Source organism: Pezoporus occidentalis, unplaced genomic scaffold (genome assembly GCF_034315485.1).
Source record: "Pezoporus occidentalis ecotype Australia unplaced genomic scaffold, CSIRO_AGI_Poc_V1 ctg15, whole genome shotgun sequence".
NCBI lineage: Eukaryota > Metazoa > Chordata > Aves > Psittaciformes > Psittacidae > Pezoporus > Pezoporus occidentalis.
The window spans coordinates 7,160,582-7,166,293 of NW_026913316.1; the positions used below are offsets into that span (position 1 = coordinate 7,160,582).

A 5,712-nucleotide genomic window follows, 5' to 3' on the forward strand; every position below is an offset into this window, starting at 1 on the left:
AAGAGTAGAACATAAGGGATGAGAAAAGCAAAGACCTTCCTGTTTCAGGTGACAGCACAGTAGCAGGACATGCTTTGGAAAAAGAGTTTTGCATTTCAGCCTCTTCAGTAAGAGGAAGGAAATTAACTCAATTTCTCAGCTGTCATGTAAAAAAGACAGCATCAGCTCCTCCTCCCTTTCTTTTAAAGTGAAATAATAATGCTTGATGCATATTGTACAAAGCTTGATCCATTCAGCATGTGGTAGGTATGCTCAGAAAAGGATTATAATCAAATTTCTAGGTTATGGTTAGATCTGGATGCAAGACACATAGCAAGCAACAACATTTGCCTAAGACTAGAAGTGCCACGGGCATACACAGAAACATAATATGACAGTATTTAGAATCTCTAAGGCAAGTTGCTTTTGTAAATGAACATAAGATATTTAGAGTTAGGCAGATCCTACAGAGACTTTTTGGAAGTGCAAATTTGGAGGCAAAATCCACTTATTTCCTGCTTCTACGTTTATACTCTTTCTCAGATCAGGTCTTTTTCTAATCATTAATGATCTCTGAATACAGAAAATACTATTTTCAGATACAGTCTCTCGGTTTCACTGGAGAGGTTCTGTGGAGGCTTTGTAAGCTACTTACCATGGAGCTTCTTGTGCCAATATGAAGAAACACATAAAATCCTTGTCTCTTGAGGCATCGCACATTCTTTTCTTTTCAGAACAAGCAATATTCAGCAAGAATTAATTCTTAATGTAACATTAAATTGGCCAAATGACTCATCTTCCAGGATAGCTTCATTCAATCTGTTTTGTTAGGTCAACAAATTAGTTAACTACTGTTCAGTAGCTTGAGGCATACTTTTCAATACATACCATTCTCTTCATCAGACCATGGCCAGAGTATGACTGCTAAAACATTTGTCTGATAATTGTGCTGTGAGTGGAATTTACCCAAAGATCCTTTTTTCCTGGAATTGATATTTCCATATATGACAGATATTCCTATATGTAACAACTACAGCAATAGATACAGTCAAACTCCAGTTTCTCTGAACATTGGGTGCATTTCCACTGCTAAAGCAAAATTTTTGGTCCCTCTGATTTGAAGCATCTTAGATTCAAAACCTTCAAACAATTCTTGAAGAATAAGATATGCATGTGGAGCTACAATGTCCTAACTAATAGAGGCACAAGCAGCTATTTGAAATTGCTAATAGGGGCTCTCCTTGGACAAGTTTCTCTGTCATGTACTTGTTATTTGTGTTAAACTTCCCTATGTGGATTGAGGGATATTGCAGTAACACTGTTCTGCCCCTGAAAACTTCTAACCTGGAAAACCTTTGGCCACTGTTATGAAAGCAAGAAATAAGAGATAGCATTGTAAGTTTAAACTGTTCTTCAAACTAAGTTTATGTTTGCATAATAATTTGTGAACACACAAATGGTCTTAAACCTATTTAAACTGTTAGAATATCTAAATATGTTTCAGATCACACTTTATTACGCAATAGAGATTTCAAGCTTTATGGCTAAACCTGGTTCTACTGAGAAGTGAAAAATTAAAATGAAGAGACTTGTAGGTAACATGACACTATTACATCGGGGGGGGGCTCACATGCCCCTTCGTGCTTGTTATCTTTAGAAATGCTGAAGGTTCTATCCTATTAAGTAGTTCAAAAGAACTAATGATACACATGAAAGGACTGTGATACAAACCCAGCCATATAAAAAACACAGTATGGTCAAGTTCTGCCTTAAAATAAATAAATAATTCACCAGTTACCTTCACAGACAAAACAGACCCAACTTGAGGAAAATATAATTTATTGACAATTAAAATAGAGTTGGCAGCAACTCCAGAGGCCTTCTAGCCTCAGACAACATGGAGACAGACTTCTAGCATCCTTTGGGACTGTCAAACATTCAAGGTCCTTAAAGCCATTGTCCTACCAGTCAGTGTCTGCTAGAAGGTGTGCATACCACTGTGCTCTGACCAAGTGAGGAACAGTATTTCCTATGTCTTGCCAACCAATTTTCAAACCAGATATAAAAACACTAAAATTGAAAACATAAGCCTTAATGACTCTTAATTCCATACACAAATATATTATTGAGGATATCAAGTGTAACTATTACAAATATACAAACAAGCATGTCTGCATACACAGTGGAACCACTAAAATCAGTCATTCATTATGCATGTCCCAAAGAAAACACAAGAAGTGTGTGTTCAGACATGGTTATCCATAGACTATTAATGAAAGACTAAGCTAGACTAGTACTTGAGAGGTGTTTCTTCTTTGCAGGCAGTCTTTCTAATGCAACTGTCCATTCCTGAACAGTGTCCATTCTTGAACAGGCTTCAAATGCTCTCTCAACACCTATAGGTTGAGGGAAAAGAAGGGACAGAGAGAACAAGGCTTCATCCGAAATTATACCATCCCTTATCAGACAGACCACGCAAAAACAGATAATGCAAAATAAATACAAAGTGAAAGAGAAGATGCAGGGATATACCTTTAAGTAGAAAAGACAACTTTAAGAAAAAAAAAAAAAGATTAAATACATGAATTTTAAATACAGTGACATTTAAGCAGATACAAAGAAAGAAATCCACTGCTTGAACACCTGGGCTAAATCCAAGTGAATTACACCCACTTAACACAAGAAGTGATTTGACCCATGATCTTTAATTAGCCTGGCAGATATTATTTGCCTTATGCAACTGCCATATGCTTTTATTCAGCCCAACCTTTAAAGTCACAGACTAAACATAACTGCTATTTAACATCCAAAGCTGCTTGGAAGAAGTGGCATATAGCCAAACACAAAGGAACAAGTGGAAGTGACAGGCAGAAGAAAAAAGTCACCAGAATTTCCCATCAAAGGTTTATATGTGTCATTTAATGCTGGCTGAAGGAACAAATCTTACTAAGAAAGGCAGGAGGAAAGAAATGGAGAATATGCAGCATCCACATGTACAACATGCCCTGGAGACAGAGGTACTCTTGAGTCAAGGACAGGTCATGGCCATGACTTTACAACAGTGTAGAAGATGCTGTCAAATTATATCTGCTACAACATGAATACTCTGCAGCCTACTCAAAAAATGTTTTTTCCTGTGAGGCCCTTTGTGATTTTCTTTGCCTTTCACAAGGTCAAACAAACTGCCAGCTTCCCTTCTGGGCACAAATCTGACACTACTTTCATACACAGTATCTCATATCACATTGTACATCACTCACCAAGATGTAAGCAAGTTGTTCAAAAACAGAAGGACATTATTCTAACCACTCTAACCAAATGCTTTATTGTTATCATTTCAAAACTGTTGGCTAGCATATTGCTGACAACAAAAATCAGTAATAATGGTATTAAGGAAAGTACTGAATATCTTCATAATACCTAAGGGTTATATAGTGGTATTCCATCAATTAATAGGAATACTGTATTGATTCCTAGGTGAAAATAAAATACAATAAAAAAATCAATAAGAATTAAGAAATGCTGCTCAGACAATCTTACTTACTCCAAGGAGAATACATACTGTTTTTTTATTGGAAAAAGGTCTGAAAACAAAACATGGTATCCTTTAAAAGCAGAAGTTAGTACAAACAAGAAAATAGCAATGATATTTTTTAGACCAATCTTCAAAAACTATTTTTAAAGGCATATTTGCTGGATTTTCATTAGATATTATAAGAAGTGGTATTAAACTTCTTAGAAGCAGAGGACTTGGACAGCTTAAATTACTTTTCATTTCCTATTCACAAACCTTGTTTTGTGAGCATTTTAGGACTTTGAGAAACAAACTGTATGGCATGAAACCCCTTTTCAAACAACAGAGGAAAAAAAATCTTATCTCATTAAAGAGCATTTAGAAGGACCAGTCCTTGGAATTCACTGAACACTCACAAGGTTACAATCCACTTGAGAGAACCTGGAAATGTCATAAGCTAGCAGAGAGCAGCTCAAGCAGCTTATGAATGACAAAAAAGCCAAGAGAGATGATTATAATCTTGCACTCATTCAGCAATCAAGCATCATCATTATCAAATACAGAGAAGCCTAAAATGCTTAGGCATTTTAAGGTTGCTCAGGTCTGTTAACTCACTCAGCAAAATGCTATATAGAAGTAAAGCAGGAAAGTGGGATTGGCCTGGGGACTCTGGGTTTTTTGTATTGCCCCAGTTAATCACATCACAGTTAATAGCATTAAAGAGAATATTTTTATGAAGATGGAGTCTTATGTGAAAAACAATTTAACTTCTAACCACTTCAAAACATTGTTTTGAAAATGAAACATACCTGTAAGTTCTGGGGACTTCTTTTAATAGTTATCAATGTACTTAGTTTAGCCAGCTGAACAGGTCAAACTAACTTTTATCTACTGAGTATTGCCCTTGTGCATACCATGTGTACACATACCTAACTGAATTACCTCTGCATGATGAGCATATGCATCAGCATTAAAATAAAATCATCATGTCAATAGAAACTTCATAAATTTCTTCTTCATGTCTATATCTCTACAAGAGAAAAGTAACCAAAAGGAAAATAAAAAAGAAAGCCACCTTTAAGAACACTGAGCTGATAATTTAAATAACTGCTTTCATATTATGTGTTCTGTAAAGTCATTTTAGTCAGAGATGATCACTGAAACTTTGAAATCAACTGCACACTTTCTTTCCCGTAAACAAATACGTTTAGAATTTCAACAACCTTGTAGCAGGTTATAATTACACTATTAAATTTTCATTGTTCTGTGTTGTCCTTCTCAGGGATGCCCCAGTCCTCTAATAACAGAATTACCTGAACTGTAAGTGATTTTGCACCCCAAACATGATAGTTTTCAATTTGGTGAAACTTAGATCATCTAAGTTTCATCTAACATCTTCTTAAAAGCCCTCATTTCACTATTTCCTTCTTAAGGATGACGGAAGAGGGATCAAACTACTTACTTACAAAGCATACAGTAAATAAAAAAAAAAAATAAAAGAAATCTTAGTTACACCTTTAGAAGAATATTTTCACCTTGCACTGTTAGCAAGACTTCCATAACCTTAAAACATACTGATTTCATAAATTGCTTCTTGCTGTTAAACAGTATTTCCAAATCTTAATGTTGAAAACCTATGTCTCAAGCTACAAAAACTATCATTTTTGAGACACACTATGGTGAACTTTGAGGCCTGAATTTTATATGCAAGGGTTAGCTAAACTGAGAAGCTTTAGGGAAAATACTTAAAGAATGGTATTTATGCCTTCGTATAAAGGCTGAGTACTTCCTACAATCTGAAAAATATTGATGTATTGTCTTTTAGCATTGAAAAGAGAAGAGATCCAAGTACAGATTCTATATGAAATACAAGCAAAGTGAAACATATAGAAAGCTCATTTATAAAATTTATTTCCATTTTAGATAGATTTTCCTGGGATAAACACACTCCCATTAAACTGTATAAACCAAGTACAGCTTCATATTTTCTCTGCAATCAGATATATAACTATAGCTACAACACAGGTGTAAAGCTAAAATAATGGAAGGCTGGTTTTATAAGAGGAATAACTGATTCATTTTCTTTAAGATGGTTATCTATGCTCAGACTGAAAGACTAGTTGCTGCTGCATTAGTGTAGAACCATGGGTTAAAAATGAATCAGTAAGTAAAATGCAGCAGTAGAGAATGGAAACAGCTCTCTACAGCTTTCCAGGCAG

At 35.2% G+C, this 5,712-nt stretch overlaps 1 long non-coding RNA gene across 1 annotated transcript; it reads right to left on the reverse strand.

Annotated features, from left to right (window-relative positions):
* Window positions 1-1,801: 1,801 nt before the first annotated feature.
* On the reverse strand, window positions 1,802-4,859 carry LOC134159639 (uncharacterized). The gene is made up of 2 exons (XR_009963227.1): window positions 4,436-4,859; window positions 1,802-2,375 (listed from the first exon to the last, which is right to left on the reverse strand). It is a non-coding gene; the product is annotated as an uncharacterized LOC134159639 (long non-coding RNA).
* Window positions 4,860-5,712: the final 853 nt, after the last annotated feature.